Source organism: Symphalangus syndactylus, chromosome 17 (assembly GCF_028878055.3).
Source record: "Symphalangus syndactylus isolate Jambi chromosome 17, NHGRI_mSymSyn1-v2.1_pri, whole genome shotgun sequence".
NCBI classification, from domain to species: domain Eukaryota; kingdom Metazoa; phylum Chordata; class Mammalia; order Primates; family Hylobatidae; genus Symphalangus; species Symphalangus syndactylus.
This window is the reverse complement of record NC_072439.2, coordinates 79,657,428-79,677,748: the sequence shown is the minus strand read 5'-3', so window position 1 is coordinate 79,677,748 and position 20,321 is coordinate 79,657,428. Positions and strand designations below refer to the sequence as shown.

At 36.3% G+C, this 20,321-nt stretch overlaps 1 long non-coding RNA gene across 1 annotated transcript in view; it reads right to left on the bottom strand.

Annotated features, from left to right (window-relative positions):
* Positions 1–6,396: 6,396 nt before the first annotated feature.
* The window catches only part of LOC134733092 (uncharacterized), a 199,553-nt gene continuing 185,628 nt past the window's right edge, over positions 6,397–20,321 (bottom strand). The window contains exons 3-4 of the long non-coding RNA XR_010116655.1: positions 11,600–11,753; positions 6,397–7,289 (exon numbers count right to left, since the gene is read on the bottom strand). This is a non-coding gene — a long non-coding RNA (uncharacterized lncRNA). The remainder of the gene's footprint in view (positions 7,290–11,599; positions 11,754–20,321) is intronic.

Sequence of the window (20,321 nt, the reverse complement as noted above, 5' to 3'; positions counted from 1 at the left end):
TGTCCCCCCTCCCCCAAAAAAAAGAAGGAAAAGGAAAAAAAACAAATAAAAATAAAAGAAACAAAAAGACCACCCCCCACCTGCCTACACACTCCCATGCATTACTGACCCCTTTAAGTTTCCAGCAAATAACCAAGAATGAAACTGTTGGAAAGTGAGATTGGAAACAAAAAACTCAGAAATACATAGAAGTCTTCAGAGGTAGGAAAAGAGGGAAGGCATTTTTGTGATGTGACTTTCGACATGCCAAAATGGCTCCTCTGATTAAAGACAAAAATAAGACTCAAGTTGTCTTCATACTTACTAATGATCAAAATTCTCCAAAACAAAATTTGTACTTTTGTAGTATAAAGTTTATCTCTGGACATCTACACTTGTTGCAATGCATTAGGAATAAAAAGGATGATTTTGATTACTCATTACACCTTATTCTAAATAAGTTAGCATGTACTGAGTACCTACTATGTGCTATGAACATAACTAAGCTACAAAGAGTAATAACATACAGTTCTTGCTTTCAAGGAGCTCACTGGCTAATGGGAGATCAAATTTGTATGTCAAAAGCTGCAATGCATAATGCAATAAACTCCCAAACTCATTGAAGTGCAAACTTCAATGAGAAGAAACAGAAAGGAGGTGGAGTTGGGAAAGGAGTTTTTTAGGAACAGTCTTTCTTGCTTGAAGGTGAGAGAAAATAATTAGCATGAGAAGATTAGGTACCTATAAAAAAAAATTCATAAAATGTAGGATAATCACAGAAATGAAAACAAAGTTTAAGAAAAAATAGACTGCCTTGCTAGCAGTCATATGACTGATGATCTGGGCACAAATTCTGGGACACTTGAGTCATAATCTATTCAAGAGTTATTTTTTTAAGTCCTATTACTACCTAATCAATTACAAAAGAAAAAACAATGGCAAAAGAAGATCCCAAAAAGAGAGTGAGCAAATTTGGGGTGACTGTACTCCTGAAAGCTGAAAAATCTTAGTGGGATTAAAGAAATCCAACAGGAAATGGATACCCAGCTAACAAGGAAAAAAAGAAGAATCTACCGTGATAATTTCCCTGACATAAAGGGGCCCTATGTGCCTCGAGTGGTTTCATATGCCCAGACCTCTTTTTCTTTTAAATACTTCCAAGTATATATTGTCAGATCAGGAAAATAATATTTATAAATCAAAAAATAGGATGATAATAAACACATTTGCTTTATTCTTCTTGACTGTCTTGGAAGAATAACTATCATTTTTTTTTTTCCAGAATCATTTGCAGGTCATTTTCACATCAGGTAATAGTGACTGGAATCATCTCCTGTTGATAGTTGATCAAATGTAGTCCTGTCACTATCACAGACTATCTGAGAACTCATGAAACTTCTCCTTAGTGGTCGAAATGCAAATTTCCTGATTCTTAGACTTTTATAATCATTTCTTTCCTGAGTTGCCAGATTTTTACCTCCTTGCCTTTCAATTTCATATATAATTTTTGTGGATAAAAAAGGGAAACCCCTGTAGGATTTGTCCTTGTTCTCTACCACCTCGAGAGAATGGAATTTTGAAAGAGTTCACCCAATAAAAAGAAATAAGAGTAACTTACAGTTACAGCTCCTCTAAACATCCTAGCAGTGTCCTTATTATTTGCATTCAGGTTTTAAAAAAGGGTACAGAGCAAATATAAATTAGATCCATCTGAGGTAAAACATTTCATTATATTTTATTATCCCCAAATCAATCCCTAAAGCAATGTGTGAATTCAAATGTTTTATCCAGCATTTTCAGGAAACCAATTTAAAATCACAAAGCTTAGAACAAATCGCCAGAAATATTGCAAGCAGTCATTAATTTACTCCAAACCCATTAAACTCTACATTTATACATGCAGTAATATACATGCACTTGCTCCTAATTTCCTTTTGTAATTAAACATGTGTACAGAGGTATAGCCTTACTTGAAAAATAATTTTAGTCCTCTTGTTTAATCTTTTTCCTGTTCTCTCTGGCCCCTGCTACCAAGTGGCAACAGTCATTATGTCTAGCATTACCCTTCTTTTATCATGTATGAGACCAGTTTCTTTTAAATACGCATATATACTATGTAGTGAGTTTCTAGGCATTCTGAAATTGCATTATGTTTGGGAGATATTTCATTCCCAGATCTATGGAGAGATACTCCCAGAAGGTTACTCAAACATAACCCGGTTGTAAGTGTTCCAAAATTTAGTGTCAATGATATATGGGAAATGAACACAAATTGTACTTGTTTATAGTCAAGATCAGTTAAAATGCAACACTGTTAGATATACATTTTTGTTTATAGAAATTAACCTCCAACCCAAGATATTTAATACTGTTCTGAAATCTATTCAAATGTAAAGATTATTGACCACTTATAGGAGAATTATCACATTAATTAATAGTCTCGTCTGTTAGAAATTCTTACATGGGTCAAAAACAATGACTTTGAAATTTCTATAAAAATCAGTCAATTTGAACAAAACTTTTTAAACCAAGGAAGTCTCAGGTATTTAGTAAAGGAAAAGGGAAAAATAGCATTGAGCTCCTACTATGTCCTAGACTTTTTAAGTGGCTTTGCTTAACACACACACACACACACACACACACACACACAACTTAGCTATTAATCCAGAGAGGATTAATAATTTACAAGTGTCACACAGTTTATGGAAGAACTGGAATTTAAATCTAGCTCTAATTCTAAACTTATGTTTTTTTTACAATGCAAACCCCCTACCCAGTAAAATAAGTCTTTGCTTTTGGGGAATGTTAGCATTCATATACATATGAACAGTTCACATACTTGTGTACAAATATCGCATTATGCTTTTCCAAAAAAACATTTTGCTGTATATTTGTCTAAGCTCTGAAGTGCTAAATGTTAACATCTTTCTAATGTGTTTTCTCGCTAATATAATTTATTTAAGCATTTCTAATATTGGGCATCCAAATTGTTTCCAAGTTTCTTTTATCATAAAAAAGTCACAAGTAAAGTCATTCCTTCCTTAAGATTTTTGTTTCTTAAGTGGACTATTTTTTTTTTTAAGGTATAGTTTTAGGCCGGGTGTGGTGGCTTATTTCTGTAATCCCAGCACTTTGGGAGGCCGAGGCAGGTGGTTCACCTGAGGTCAGGAGTTTGAGACCAGCTTGGCCAACATGGTGAAACCCCATCTCTACTAAAAATACAAACATTAGCCGGGTGCGGTGGTGGGCACCTGTAATCCCGGCTACTCAGGAGACTGAGGCAAGGGAATCATTTGAGCCCAGGAGGCAGAGGCTGCAGTGAGCCGAAATCGTGCCACTGCATTTCAGCCTGGGTAACAGAGTGAGACTCCATTTCAAACAAACAACAACAAAAAAAGAAGATACAGTTTTAGTTGTGAAATTTATGGGTCTAAAGGATATGACACCTATATAGGTACACACTGCTCCCTTTTTCCCCAAACAGATGAACTAATTTAAAATAAAGTATTGTTATTTTTAAAAGACCTTGTCAGCACCCACACTGTATAACGGTGAGGAGAACATCAAGCTTCAGGAATTTATCACGCAAAGTGTTGTGAATTGCCCTTGAAAAAGATAGCGACAGACCTCTCCCCTCCCCTGAATTATGCTGCATCCCAGCAGACTAAAATAGTTATTAATTTTTAATATTATCCTTCTGAATGGAGAGCATGATAAATGTTCTTTTGTATATTCTTGTACAGTTTGAAATCCTAGAAATGCTAAAATCTCAGGACATCTATGCTAAGCCCAGAAAACACTGACGAGCTTTTACGTTCCTGGAGGAGGGTATATACCAGAAGTAAGAGTAATTATTAAATTACCTGAAACATCAATTCTAATCATAATAACAGTGACTAATGCTTGTACAATGCTTTCCTGTTTAGATGATGTTTTCCCATATGTCTGATGCTGAGTAGATTATTCTGTGCTGGAGTTTGCGAGATACAGAGAACTGTGTGCCAGAAACAAAGGTAGTATCTCTGTCCTTACTGATGCTAACAGTTTCATTGGATTAAAAAGACATCATCACACTAAAAATAAACTATTTATTCTCAAAAGAGTAGTATTAAGTATCTTGTAAGTAATATATGTATATATATATAAGTGTCAGAATGTGAAAGAAGGAAAATGTAATTAGTCTGGACTTGAGTATTCAAAGTAGTTAATATTGCTAAGGTGCGGAAAATACGTCTCAGAAAAATCATATATGAATGTTCTGGGAAGTTAAATCTTAGTTACATTCTGGCCATTTTCCTGACCGCCCATTATCACCCCAGTGTGCCTGATCCAGGTCTTTGAGCACATCCTGAGGGCTTTTCTTTAGGAAAATCAGCTGAGTTCTAGAGTCCCAAACTTTCTTGGCCATCTCTGGAAGTAGGCCCTTTTAGCAATTCAAGAGCAGAGGGTTGTGCCCAGTGATCCTCTACCACTCTGTAACAAAATATTTCACCTGCATCAAAAACGTCCATGTTTAAATACTTTGCTTAAGTCTAGGTGTGGAAAATATCAAGCTTTAATAATGGAGGGTTAAAGGAGCTATTGATCCAGGCAGACAACTAAGTACATCCATTCACTCAACAAATACTTATTGAACACTTACAATGTATCCGGCCCTGGGTGCTTATATACACATTATTGAGGTATGAAGGAAAAACTAGTATTTGATTCTGAATATAGGACAGAAAAAGTCCATATAATTTAGCCATAGTAGGAACAAAGAAATTCATTTTTTCCAAACCCTGTGTGGTGAATATCAAGAGACTAAGACCACCAAAAAGTGAAGTAACTTAGTCAATAGATGGCTAGTTTCAAGGCCAGATCTTAGAACCCAGATCATTCCATTCTTTGCCAATTTATGTTACCCAAGGGTCTCATGAAGATACTTCTATCACCTTTGCCTTATTGAAATTTTCAATTCTCTTCTCTGAGAGAAACTGTGAAAAACATCTCTCAGGGCAAATGTAATTGTTTATTGTTATTATATTCTGAGACTGTAAGTTCTTCATCTTATATTTATTCTTCAATGAAATAAACTTGAGTAACTGGGTAAACATCTACAATGCTTAAACTATTAAAATGGTCTTAACAATGCTAAGATTATTAAGGCTGTGTTGTCCAATATGATAGCCACTAGTCACAGGTGGTTTAACTGATTTAAATTGAAATTACATAAAATTTTTTATTCAGTTTCTCAGTTACATGAGTCACATTTCATGTGTCCAATAGCCACATGTAGCTAGTGGCTACCATGTTGAACAGTTCAATTATAGAACATTTCCACCATTGCAAAAAGTTCTGTTGGAAAATGCTATACTATATTAAAAGAATGAGCCTACTTTCCACCTGGTACTGCAAAGAATGAATTAACTTGCAAAGTGCATTTATTCAACATTTCTGCCATGAATAATAAGATACTAACATAAGGATATGGAGAGAGATTTTACTGAGTACAAGACAGATACAATCATCCTGTGTTCTTCCACTTCCCTACTTGCAAAACTAGATGCTTAAACAGCATTATTTGAATGCCTCAGATGCTCAAATGTTTCTCTCTATATGACCATAGTTGGAAAGATTTTTTCATAAGTCCCATGAAATTGTTTATGTAAAAATAATATCAGTACTCACTATAGCACAGATTCCATTGTACATATGTTACATATAAAACAAGTGACATGTCTTAAAGAAAATACGAGTGATTATTTGAGAAGGAAAATTATTTCCAAGTGAGTATTCAAATGAAAAACCATAAAAGAAAAGACTATAGTTTTAACTATACCATTAAATTGAGCACATCTTTTTTCCCAAATTAGAGTATTTTGGAGAAAATAAAGGAAACATTATAAATAACATACTATATATAATTATATTTTTACATAATAATATTTATAATAGTGAAAAAAACTTAAAAATCTGAATTGCTATTAATACAATATTACCAAAGAAAATAATCATTTCCATAAAAGGTGATATAACAATCAAAAATGTGGTCTTCTCCCAAGCAGAAACAGTATGATTTTATATAAGGAAAATAAAAAGTGGGCATCTACCAAAAAAAAAGAAAAGATAAACACAAAGGTATTAATGTTGTTTACTTCTGGTCAATAGTATTTTTGATGTCTGCTATTCCCTCTCTCTTTCTTGCCTGTCTTTGCCAATTATCTTTTCTATACTGAATATGTACTACTATTACAGTGGAAATGTACAGTATATCCTTTTAACTAAACAAGCAACAACATTTTTCCTACCTGGATGCCATTATCATACAGAATTTAAATGTATGAATGCATGAGCAAATGAATAAACACAGAAATAAATCTACCTACTTTTCTAACACACTTACAGTTATTTTATTTCAATACTTTTGAGGCACTTCTAGTAAATAACTTAGAGTTTTTTCTTGAACTTTTTATGCAAACAAATCTGTAAGGAATCCAGTTTCACTTAGTTATTAGCTTTGATAGCATAAAAGGGCCAATGAAAAGAGCAAGAAGAGTTTAGAAATAAGACATGGAACCTAGGATATATAGATTTATACCATACCAATGTGTCCTGATAGTTATAGAACTATTCCCAAAGTTTGAGTTTTAATTAATTTTTTTAAAAAACCTTACAAGGTGAAACTTAAGTGAATCAGTAATGCTAAACAAAGCAGTCTGAATTTCTATTAGTCTGGTTACCGGCTTCTCCTATCTCTTTAAAAAAAATATTTACGGTGCAAACTACAGGCAAAGTGAATTTTCTAAAGCACACCATTTTTAAAGAAACTGAAAAAATGTAAATTTTTCTCTTCTTTCACTTTGAACCTTAATGAGATCAGGTTCATATGATTACTACAAATATGGGAGGGAAAAAAGAATAGATGAAGGGGCAGTGAGGGGAGGAAAAGTTCTAAACCATTTCAGTGGAGTAAAGATCAAGTTCATTTTAATATAATTTTTAATGGTTGTTCAAACTCCTATAACGTACCCACACAAAAGGCTTCAGTTAATGTGTGTGTGTATTTTGAGCAGTTCCCCTCTTCGACCCTCGAGTTTAATTTCCGTCCTTCAAATGAGATGAATGGAGCGTGAAGCAGGTCATATCTCAATGCTGACACATAGGTTGCGGATAGAACTCACAGCCTGGAGAAGCAGCCAGTTTGGAGATTAAATCAAAGCAGCTCTGAATAGATGGGAGGTCAGCCAGGGCCAGCTTTGACATTTGATAGGACCTTGTGATCAATCAGGCCTTTCTTCACTCTTCCAGGCGTCCTTATGACAGTGGCCCTAAAAAAACAGATGGGATATGTTACAAAGTGCAGGAGAAGCACTAGATTGTGAAGGAGATAGGTGTCAATATTATCAAAGGACAACTGTTATTTGAAGCAGCCAGCAAATAAGAAGGCCCTGCTTTGCTGCAATTGCTCTGCTAAAGTGTGCCTTTCATGATGTGAAATCTGAACCTTGGGAATAGTGAGATAATTTTTTAAACTGATTTTTAAAATTTCTTACCTCCTGTGTAAACTTTGAACATTCCTGATGTCATAAGATTAAATTTTAGCCAACATTCACTCTGTGGATAAACTGTATTTCCAACAAGGTCAAGCTTAGTTTGTGCTGTTTGTTTCTTTGCCTGCTAGGGAAGACACACACACACACACACACACACACACACACCACCAGACATGATAACCTTTGGAAGAGAAGAATTAAGGGATGTTAACGCAGAGCGCTTGCTGGGCAGGGACCTATGCGTGGTTTCAGGAAATCCCAGTCACGTCGCCAAGAAGGTCATGAAAAATGAATGGCCCCAGAGCACCACTGTGACAGACTGTTTTAGTGAGTGGTAATGGGCCATCTCTAGAATGAAAGGCTGTGTATTTATAACTGTGCAGGCCTCCGGGTATCACACCATTCATTATGCCTGCCTGATTTAAGGGAGATGCCTTTTCCGGGGGTGACATGGGAGCAAATTATTTCCAGGAATATCACAGCTCTCTTCTCCCCCTCCACCTGCCTCTCTGTATGGCTCACCTCATCCCAGCAGTAAAACACACTCTCATGGTCACACAAGCACATTCTCTGAATTTTTCCTGCCATAGAGCATTTCATAACTAGAGCTTATCTTACCCCAACTTGTACTGGGATGACAGAGCTGGAATGAGGGAGCCTTGCCTAAGGAGCGCTTAGACGAGGAGGGATACCACATCCTCACTCTGCTGTCTTTCCTCTATCGAGTGTCTTACTGGGAGGCTGTGGGCTGATGCCAGGTGACACGATAGACAACTACTGGACTAATTTGTAAAGCGAATTTCTGAAGTCAGATTTTTTGCTTGATATGGATTCCATCTTCAGAGAAGGTAGCATCTGATTCACATTTTGTTTCTTGTTTACAGCGGTCTGGCATTAGTTAACTGCAAAATTACTCAACCTCTCAGGAGTTTCTCTGATGAGAAATTAATCAATTGCACAAAATTTTGTCTAAGTCACTTTCCAAGATGAATGCTTTAGGAATGCTTGAAATTCTAATAAGATAGGCACATGAAACAACCACAAATTCCAACCAGCATATCACGTTATTAAAATTAATCATTAAGAATAATTTCAGGAAATGTGTTGATGTAGCTATCTCACTTAATAGAAATATGCAAAGTCTCATATAATAAAAAGAGTATTTAAATCTGTTAGAAGAGTTATCATAAGGTAAGTTGTTTTAAATAAAGGATTTAGATCATTTAAGGAGTTACATAAAAAAATAAGCTTTATATTTCACACTGGTCTGTTGAGGAAAAGATACATATAATGTACTTGGTTTTCAACCAAGTTAATCAGCTGCCACTTCAACATAGCTGTAATACATCAGTGGTTAAAATAAGATTTCTACAACCGACTTTTCATGGTCCGTGTCACAGGCACTTTTTTGAAGAGATGGTACAGTTATTTTGATGATACTTTCCAGAAGGGTCAAAACACATCTGAGAGACCTTTGGATTATCAAATGTGTGTGTGTGTTTAATTTACGCAAATTGTGCCCTGATTCTGGCCCCCAAGAGCTCAGATGTTTGTGAGACTTTAGAGACTATTTACAGAGAGGCACTTTTTTTCTGAATAATTTTGTCATTGAAATGTGGCAAAAATCTTTCAAAATGGTAATTCTCCCTAGCAAGCTAATCCTTCAAGAGGTTTTTTTTTTATGTCTCAGAGAAAGCTGTGTGTAATCAAAAGACTCTACAAAATACATGTTGGTTTTAGTCACTCTCTATAATTCCATTTAACTATTGCCAACTCCAAATACAGCCACAATTTTCCTGTATCTTGTGCACATCAGATAAAGAATGCAGAAACAATTGGCAGTTGGCAGTTCAATAGCCAAAAGAGGAAGGAAAAAAGCTTTGCTAGTGTTTTCCAATTAAGTTCTTTTCAAGTGAAAGTTTGAAAAGAAAAAAAAAATAAGAAAACTGGAAATGACCTAAAAACTCTGGTGTGATAAGATAAACTTTGGCCTGACCATCACCCTGTTTGACTGAATACACAGTCTAGGTATGAGAAACATGACCAGGAAAACATGGAATGTATTTTCAACAATTTGTAAGATTATACTGAAACTTTAAGAAATATAAAGGATTCGATTTTGAAGAAATTAAATCTGTTGGAAAATTAGTGAGGGAAGAAAGCAAATAAAATTAAATACTTCATTAATAACTTTGACCACAATTTTATTTTTAAAAATTGTGCGAATGCCAAATTCTTTTTTTAATCTGATTTCTCAAATAGAACAAAGACACTTATTAATATCAGGAATTTCACCATATTTTATATTTCAATTGTCCTTTTTAAATAACCAACAAATAAGTCAATGTTTGTCAGAATGACCCGAATGCATAAAGCATTTAGTGAACACTCTGGCATGTAACAGTTTACCAAACGTGCTAGCCCCTGTTTTCCCTTAGCGGGAAAAAAACAGTGATAGTCTTGGTCACAGGCATGGCCAGGGAGCTTTTGTTCCACTCATTCAAATGCCTCTTGAAACCCTCTGATTTCTCTCTTAGAATTCATGTACTCTTGATCCTGAAAAATCAATATAACTGACCACTTCAAGTATCTCCCACATTCTGAATAACGTTTAAGATCGCCCAAAGTTTTCTTAAAGGCAGAGGCTATAACCTGGTGATAGTTTATTTCAGATTGGGCATGGACTTCTCTCTTCAAAAATGTCCTGGGCTCACATGTGACAAAAGGGCTTCTCTGGATTCAAAACCCCTCACAGGCTGCATCCAGAAGGATATGAAATGGGCTTGCACAGGTTCTGTTTTGTAACCATTGGGCCAGTGAGCGAATCCACTTATCACAGCTTATTAATTCATGCAAAGAGGCACAGGACATCTTCTTTGCCTAAAGTGATTAAGAGCTCAGGATTTCTTGAAGATAGGCAGATCTGGGTTCAAATCTCAGATCCACCTCTCACCGACGTATGACATTGGGCAACTCTCTTTAAAGGAGGAATAATAATGATGCCCAATTCAAACAATTGGTATGAGAATTGTCTAAAATGTTTACAGAAAGCAAGTTTCAAAGTTCCTGGTACAGATAAGCATCCCATAAAGGTACCTTATTATTATATATAAATCTAGCCTATCTTTGAGCACTCTAACCTGGGATAATTCCAAGGACCAAGGGAACACCATGCCCTCATGCCATTTTAAGCTATCATTTTGTAATTAAAGAAAAGAATTAGTCAAAAGATCAGTTAAGACAGTGGAGAGGTAGGAGACCAAACTTTATATTTCACAATATTTGAGAAATCAGATTAAAAAAAGAATTTGGCATTAGCACAATTTTTAAAAATTAAATTGTGGTCAAAGTTGGCACTCTTCAAATAGTGACTAAATAGTGACTAAAAGATTCATTGACAATGTCATCCTCTTAAAGACAGTGGAATTGCCTTTTCACAAAATGTTGAATAACAGTAATTAGAGTATTATAGCATAGTGTATCCTCTAGAATATGAGTGTATTTTTATCCATTTCTGCATAACAAATTATCTCAACATTTAGAGGCTGAAAATAGCAAACAATTATTTTTCAAAAGTTTCTGTAGATCACGAATCAGGAGCAGCTTAGCTGTGTCGTTTTGGCGCAGGTTCTCTCATGGGCTACAATCGAGGTTTTGGCTGAGGCTACAGTTATCTCAAGGATATCTGCTTCCAAGCCCATTCACAGGGCTATGGGCAGGTCTCAGAAAGTCTATTTTCAAGTCCACTCCCATGGGACTTGCCACAGGGCTGCCTTATGCTTTATGGCATGGCAGCTGGCTTCCCCAGGGTAAGTCATTCAAAAGAGAGTGAGAGAAAGCCTCCAAGATGAAAACTGCAGCCTTTTATAACCTAATCCCTCAATTACCGTCCTATCACTTCTAAGGTATTCTATTTGTTATATGTGAGTCAATAAGCCCAGCCCACACTCAGCAAGAAGGTATTACAAAACGATGTGTGTACCAGCAGGCAAGGATCACTAGGCGCCACCTTAGAGGCTGTCCACCACAGTGTATCCTCTGGCACCCAATGATTTATTCACCTCTCAAATGCAAAATGTACTCACTGCCCCCAAAGACTTCAAAATTCTCATTCCATTGCAATATCAGCTTCGAGTCCATAATCTCGTCATCTAAATCAGGTCCAAGTATGAATGTGGTTTCTCAAGTGTAGTTCTTTAAACACAGCTCTTCAAATACAATTCCTTGTTATTTTTAAACCTGTAAAACAAGAGCAAATTATGTCTCCCTCTGCCAACATGCAACAGTGGGACAGATATAAGATAAACACTTATATGACCCTGTTCAAAGAAGGGGTGGGGGATGGAAGACATGGGGTTACGGGTCCATGGCAGTTCTAAAATTCAGCCAGGCAAATGTTGGAAGATCCTTGATTAGGTCTCTTGTCTGAAGTCATTCTTCATGTTTCTCCACTCTGCCCTCTGAGCTCTTGGTTTCACCCACTTAGTCTTCTTTCTAGTTTTGCAAAATATAGCAGGTGTTAAAATTCTGGACCTTCAAAGCCCTGTCTTCATTCTGTACTGTTCTGTACTGTCCCATTCCATCCAAGTAGTAATGTATGTATCTCTTTTGAGAACTTTATGGGTTTCCTGTGAAACTTTTCCAGGTTAAATCCATCAGGCAAAAGCCCCACCCACACACCTCTTACAGATAATCTCCCTTCCACCTTGGGCTTCTGCTGAGATGACTGGGGACAATGCCCTTAGGCTTTTTAGAAGCTCTACTCTTTGGCTGAGAGAATCTGTGTGGCACACTCTTAATCTCCTTAAGGGGCCCTTTAGTCCCACTGAAGGTTCTCTGAGGTACCATTGAATTGTGAAGATCTTAATAAAAAGATTTATGGCCACACCCTAGACATTATCTTCCTTTCAGCATCTCTGACTTTCTGAATAGCGTGAGAGCTTTCAGACCATCAAGATCTAGCTTCTTGCTGTTTAACAGTCCTTCCCTAAGTTTAGCTCTCTCTTATCTCATATTTTACTGTAAGCAGCAAGAAAAACAAATGGGTGGTAACTAACCGTTCTGCTTGGAAATCTCAGCTAGATGCCCTAGTTTATCAGGCACATTTTCTACTTTCCACGTTCCTGCAGAGAAGCATATTGTTAAGTTTCTGCCCTTCCCTCCAGTTTCCAATAAGATTTTTCTCCCATTCCTTTTAGGCCTCACTGCCAGCCTCCTCATAATTCAAAATTGTATGCACAATGGCTTCAAGGTACTTTATCTTTCACCAATACTGTCCTCAAAATTCTCACACAGTTTCCACCTTCTACACACCACCTATTTCCAAAACCACTGCCTCATTTTAGATTTTGCTATGAGAGCACTCTACTTCCAGGTTCCAAAATCTGTCAGTCAGGAGTTAGAGTTCATTCAGCAGTCAGACAAGTAGAACCACTAGCAAAGTGAGTCAGTGACCATGTTCCATTCTGTGTCATTCCATTCAATACTCACATTCATAGGAAAACATCTCACTGTCCAAGCCTGGTTCACATGGCCATCCACTCACTGGCCAGAAAGAAGGCAAGACAGTTGGACTGACAGTGCCATCAAAATGACATGTAATAAGAATGGTTAGTTTCTCAAAAGAAAAGGATATGTTACTATCAAATGAAGCAGAAAGGGACACTGGTTGGGTGAAAGTAAAAGATGCCCACCACCTCTATCAAAAGTCTTTGTAACTGGCTGATGTTCTGCTATTTGCAAATAATTGATAAAAAGATTCCCTAGAGTGTATGGTTCCCAAAGATGTCAGGGTGCTTTACAGAAAAAAAAAAAAAAAAGATAGGATTTTTAATTCTGTCTACAGCTCTAGGGCTATCTCCTATATCCAGGTCACTTCACGCTTTGCTTGGTTTGTAATGTTGCATAGGAACAGGAAGTAAAAGGTAGGGAAGGAAAAAAATGTCTTGACCCAAACAGAATGATTAGGAATACCTGTCTCCTATAGACATAGCCTGGGAGAGGAATTATGACTCTGAGACCACATAAAAGTCTGAGTGCGTTGTAAACAGGATAAACATTCAGACTTTGAAATGACCATCAATTTCTGTCTTTTCTATTATTAACATTTCTCTGCCTGTATATTTAAAAAATATTAATTCAGAACATGAATCTTTGCTTTCTCCCAAAAACGTCTTGGGCTGTGTGATATTTTCACACAAAGGAGCTATTTTCGGCATTCAAAAATTGCTTTTCTTCCTGCTGGCAAAGAGAATTCACTCACTACCTACTAGTGCATAACGCTTATTTTGCTTAAAAAAGAGAGAAAGGAAAAAGGCGCTTCCTCCAAATGATACAGGAGAAAAGAGAAGATATTACATTTGTAAAGGACAAAATTACTCCTCCTCTTTGAACATTTTCTGGAACAACACCCTGCTGCCTGTCTATTGTTTCAGAGGCTAATAGTTATATAAAGCCTCTTTAACAGCTTCTATTCCACAACATCACTGTCTCTGCTGTGAAAGGAGTAGGCAATGGAATAATGACTCACTTTAAAACCACACCCTTATTTATATTCAGGGCCTGTCATGGGAGAGATTACCCCATTCTTTTTTATTTCTTATTTTTTCCTTGTTTGGCTCTTACTTCCTTTTATAATCCTTCTAAAGTTTTGTTTCAATGTCTACCTGGAACCCCTATGTTCATACTGAAAACGGAAGGAGAAAATTAGGCCGAGAATCAAAAGATTAGAATTCTCTTTGGTCTATTAATTTAACGAGTGCTCTGAAGCCAATATTTTATTTAAACAGAGAAACAAAAGTAAGAACTTCGTAAATAAGTTTTGCCCAGTTTGATGCTTAAATGGATATTATAGGTCATTATTAAATAATGAACATTTTAAAATAGATGGTTATTCTAATAAAAAAAATGTCATTTTATTTAATCTCTCCCTTTAAGTTATAGGTTGCATGGTAATTTAGGGCATACCACTTGTATTAGTCCATTCTCACACTGCTACAAAGAAATACCTGAGACTGGGTAACTTATTAGGAAAAGAGGCTCATGGTTCCACAGGCTGTACAAGAAGCATGGCTGGGGAGACCTTGGGAAACTTAACAATCATGGGGGAAGGCAAAGGGGAAGCAGGCACAAATTCACATGGCCAGAGCAGAAGGAAGAGAGAGGGGGGAGAGGTGCCACACACTTTTAAACAACCAAAACAACCACATCTCGTGAGCACTCACTCACTATCGCTGAGCAACACTGAGGGGCAAACTGCCCCCATGATCCAATCTCCTCCCACCAGGCCCCACCTCCAACACTGGGGATTACAATTTGACATGAGATTTGGGTGGGGATGCAGACCCAGACTATATCACCACTCTTTGTTAGGAAACTCTGTAAACTTAACTAGTTGGGAAAAATAAATGTATTCAATTTCTTTCACTGAACATAAGCATAGAATGACATATCATTTTTATCAGCATTTCTGTTAAATTTTCTTGGGATTTAAATTTAAAAGTTCTCCAAGCCATCTTAGTTTTAAAATTAAAAGAGTATTTATCATTTATAGCACTCACACTCCTGGGATATTAATTAGTGAACAATTCATCTGGAAAATTAAAGATGTCTTCCAGAAAGTGTTATTAAAATAGGTGTTTTTTTTAAAAAAAAAAAAAGTCTTTATATGATGAGAACTAGACTCAACTAATGAGCAGCTGAAATAATACATTCTTATTCTATGAAATTATATATTCGTAACAGAAAATAAAAAGTATGCTACTATGGATGGCATTGCAATACAGTAATGCAGTAGAACAAAATCCTACAGGGAATAGGTAGTTCCCGGTTGCCTGATGCCTTCCACTAGCAGGATGAGGTGATCTGCTGTTACATTGAACCACTGGAAAGGATTGAGAAGACCTAGCCCTGAGGAAATCATGCATTGCCCTATATCCCTCAGAATCTCTGTTTTCACTTATGGTAGATAAAGAATTTAGAGCAATATGATTCTTCCAATGCTACAGGTTTATATGTCTGGCAGGTCCTACCTCCATGTGGACATTCCATATTGCCCTGCTATTCCTGCTACAAATCCTCTCTTTTCTTCTTTCACTTACTGGTTACTTACTACTTTTTTTTTCTTTTTTCTTTCCTTTTTTTTTTTTTGAGACAGAGTTTCACTCTTGTTGCCCAGACTGGAATGCAGTGGCGCGATCTCGACTCACTGCAGCCTCCGCCTTCCCGGTTCAAGCAATTCTCCTGCCTCTCAGCCTCCCAAGTAGCTGGGATTACAGGCGTGTGCCACTATGTCTGACTAATTTTGTATTTTTAGTAGAGATGGGGTTTCACCATGTTGGTCAGGCTGGTCTCAAACTCCTGACCTCAAGTGATCCACCTGCCCGGGCCTCTCAAAGTGCTGAGATTACAGGGGTGAGCCACTGCGTCCAGCCTGCAAACTCTTTTTCTTATCCTCATTCCTAACACCTCATCTTGGCCTCTTACTTCAGACACTTGATGACCAGACCCTTTTAGACCGAAGATCATGTCTTATTATAATTAGTACCTCTAGCACTAGCACTTAGCCAAATGCCAAGTATATAGTAGAAATTAGATAAGTGTTTGGTGAGTGAATGATGTATAAATAAAGAAGTGGATGAATATTAAAGGGCTCAATGATAAATGTCTGGGATAAACAATTCTTCCTTCATATCACTGAAAAAGTAGAAGATAGGTTTTTGATGAAAATTCCATTTTTCAATGATAACGTAGTACTATATAGAAAGCTACTATATTTTTAAAAATTAATGTATTACTCTATATCACAAACAACATGGATAAAGTAAGCTTTTGTGGGCCTGTTTGTTCCTGTTGTGATACCTTGACACTTTGAAAATTCTGAGTTGTGCTCTCATCTTGAAAACCCTGACTAGTGCATGGCTTGTATATCTGCTTTTTGTGTTTATGAGTTGGAGGATATCCGAAAGATAAAGTAGAAATTAACTTTCGGTACTATAAGTCTAACATGACTTGTAATGTTTTATGGAGGTCTTAAATGCTGACAATCATGGGCTAACAAACAGAATGCAGATCTCTACCCTATCTAGGTATAGAACATGCTGTTTAGAGAAGTGTTGCTCTATGTCAAAAGGAAGAAAAATGTTCTGTGACTCCAAAGGTACAGTCACCAGGGTCAAGATTTCAGGACCCAAAGTAGCAGTTGCCAGGGTCCAGATTTCAGTTCAACTTAAAGAAAGCCAAGCCTTCCAACAATGGAATGAGGCTCCTCCTGAAGTAGCCAGCTCAGTCATCATTGCCCACATTCAAGAAACAGAGATAGTTGGTATTTGTACAAAAGTTTAAAATAAAACTGACCAAAAGACTTACATGTTAAACCTGAAGAATTCTGGGCCACCCTGAGGCCTTCTCTGCCCATTGAACAGCCACCCTAAAGGAGATTTTGACTGATGGTTTTCTTTACAGGGTGGTTCAGGGGCTTACCTAGTCCATTCATCCATCCTACCATTTAACCAACCATCCATTTGTCCATCCAACATCTAACCATTCATTCATTATCCTTATAAAAAAAATTCCCTCTGAACCTCTCTTTCCCAGAAGCACCATCCTCATGGTTCCCATGACATTCTTTTTCCCTGTGTCGTCCCTTCCTTGCTGCTGCTCAGACCTTATTGTCCTCATTTAGCACCATCCCCTGCACACACTGTAGGATGTGCATATTCTACAAAGTCTAACCACTCATTCTGACTTCTTTCCTCTCTATGAGACAAACTCCTCAGAAATCTCGGGAATATGTTTCTTCTGTTGTCACTCACATTTGTTATTTTATTTTTATAACACCCTGAGAAGAAGGCAGTGTTAATATTAGTAACCCCATTTTGCAGATGTGGAAACTGAGACCCAGGGAAATTCTCTTACCTGCCCATGCTCACACAATGACAATGACCCGAACCTGGACCCTCTGGTTCCAAGCTTGGTGCTCTTTCCACCACCACAGGTGAGACAACTAGGTCCTGAGGGTTTAAATGAGGAATTTCTTTTTGAGCTAGAAGTCTCCTTCTACTTTATATATGATTCAAATTTTTAAATGTTATTTATCTACCAATAAAACTAATATGGGGCTCTGTAAATGTTCTTAACACCAATTTCTTTTTATGGAGTACACTGCAGCAGTCATAAACTCGGGGTACTATTATTTAAGTTAGTTAAGTTACTTGAAGATTATACAAAGAGGCCAATTTTATCACACCGTTATTGCTGTTTTGTCATTTTAACATAGACAGGTTAATTTAAGAAAAGAAAGTAATTTCAAAGGCAGTAAGCCACGATGGTATAGAAAAGGCTTTGCCAGCTGGCTGTAATGCTCTGAAAATTAATGAAATTTCACTCCTTAAAATTTTCTCTAGAGCTGCACTGTCAGGAACATATTCTTTCTAAATTTAGCTATTGGCAAACAGTCACTCTTAAAAACTAATAAAATTTAGTAATACTTTCCATACATACCGGGGTGTGTCTTTTTACTCAGTAAAATTATAATTTGAATGTCTATTACTTTATGACATAAATGAATCAAGATGATTTGTACTAAGAAACTAGAGAAGAAACTACAAATAATGATCCCCAGGTGCTTGTGGTAGGTAGTTCAGGCTTGGTTGAAGGAAAATCAGGATCTTATTTCAGTTCTATAGTCACATATTGCAAGTCTTTTGAGTATCCAAGTAGGATGATGATAAATGTCACAAAAATTCAGGCAGAAGGAGACTGCATAGATCATCAGTCCTCAGTAGAATCTTGTTGAAGGCCAACTTTTGGTGAATAAAATAGTTATGATCGCCATAAGTTTGGGGGCATAAAATGTGTTGCATTTGCATAAAATTTACATAAAACTACCTAAATAATTTCAGCTACCAGAGGAAAAATATATGGGTATCTTCTTCCATTATTTAAATCTCATATACCTTCCAGAGAAGTGCTTAAGAGAACTTGCTTGCAAGGTTCTCTGAAGAATGCTACTTCAAAATTCGATAGTAAAAGCTTGATTAAATAGAGTAACTCTGGAAAGATAATCTGATTAAATTTAATTCAAGTGAATCTATTTTTAAAAATCTTTATGTTAAAAATGTGTCTAAAATATGTCCTTTTTTCTCCTCCTTTAATTAGGTCAGTATATGGTGTTGAACATTATTAATGGATACAGGGTCATTTCAGAAACATTATTAAGAGAGAAAGCTTAGGTGGGCTCTGATTCTAGGTGTGATATTTACTAGTTTTGGAATATGAGGCAAATAGTTTAAATTATTTCATCTTCTATTTTTTCAGCTATGGAACAAAAGATGGGGGGGTTCTTTCACCTGACTATAGAAAAATAACATGGGAGCTTTGATAAAAATGAAAATATTGAGAACTACCTTGAAAGATCTTGATTTGAGAGTGAGGAAAGAAACCAGAAATCCATATTTATGGTCAGCACTGTAGGTGATTTCAATACAGTTGGTCAGGGCACTGAGTTAGGAATTGCCAAAACAATCCTGAGCAATAATAACAGAGTTGGAAGCATCACATGCCTTGATTTCAAAACATATTATAAAGTGATTGTAATCAAAACTACATGGTACTTGCATAAAAACAGATACATTGATCAATGGAGCAAGATAGAAAACCCAGAAATAAACCTATGCATTTGATGGTTAACTGATTTTTGACAAAGTTGCCAAGAATAGACAATGGGGAAAGGACAATCTCTTCAATAATTGTTGTTGGGAAAATTGGATATCCCCATGCAGAAGAATAAAATTAGACCCTTATCTTAAACCATAGACAAAAATCAACTCAAAATGAATTAAAGACTTACATATAAGACATCTGAACCTGTAAAACTACTAAAAGAAAACAAAGAAGATAATCTTCATGACATTGGTCTAGACAGTCATTTTTTTGGATATCACCCCTGAAGCACAGGCAATGAAATAAAAATAGACAAACGGGATGGCATCAAACTAAAATGTTCTGCACAGAAAAAGAAATAATTAACAAGGTGAAAAAACAACCTATAGAATAGGAGAAAATACTTGCAAATTATACATCTGTTAAAGGGTAACTATCCAAAATACATAAGAAACTCAAACAACTTAATAGCAAGAAAACAAATAACTTAAAAATGAGCAAACAGCCCAGATATTTTTCAAAAGAAGACATACAAATGGCTAATAGGTACATGGACAAATGCTTAGCATCACTAATTAGAAAAATGTAAATTAAAACCACAATGAAATATTACCTCACACCTGATAGAGTGGCTTTTATCAAAAAGATGAAAGATAAGCATTAACAGGATGTAGAAAAATTGAACTTTTATATTTTATTGGTGAGAAGAAAAATTAATACAGCTTTTAGGAAAACAGGGTATGGAGCTTCCCAGTAAAACCAAAAATAGAATTACCATTCAACCCAGAAGTAATCTCACTTCCAGGTATATATCCAAAGAAACTGAAATCAGTATGTCAAAGGGATATCTGCACTGCCATGCTAATTGCAGCATTGTTCACAATAGCCAAGATATGGAAACAACCTAAATGTCCATCAGCAGATGAATGGGTAAAGAAAATGTGGGTACACATACACGATGGAATACTATTCGGTCTTACAAAGGAGGGAATTCCTGTCATTTGTGACAACATGGATGAATTTGGAGGACATGGAGCTAAGTGAAATAAGTCAAGCACAGAAAGACAAATACTGCATGGTCTCACCCATATGTGAAATCTAATAAAGTTGAACACTCCCAGAAGTTAAAATTAAATTAAATTTAAT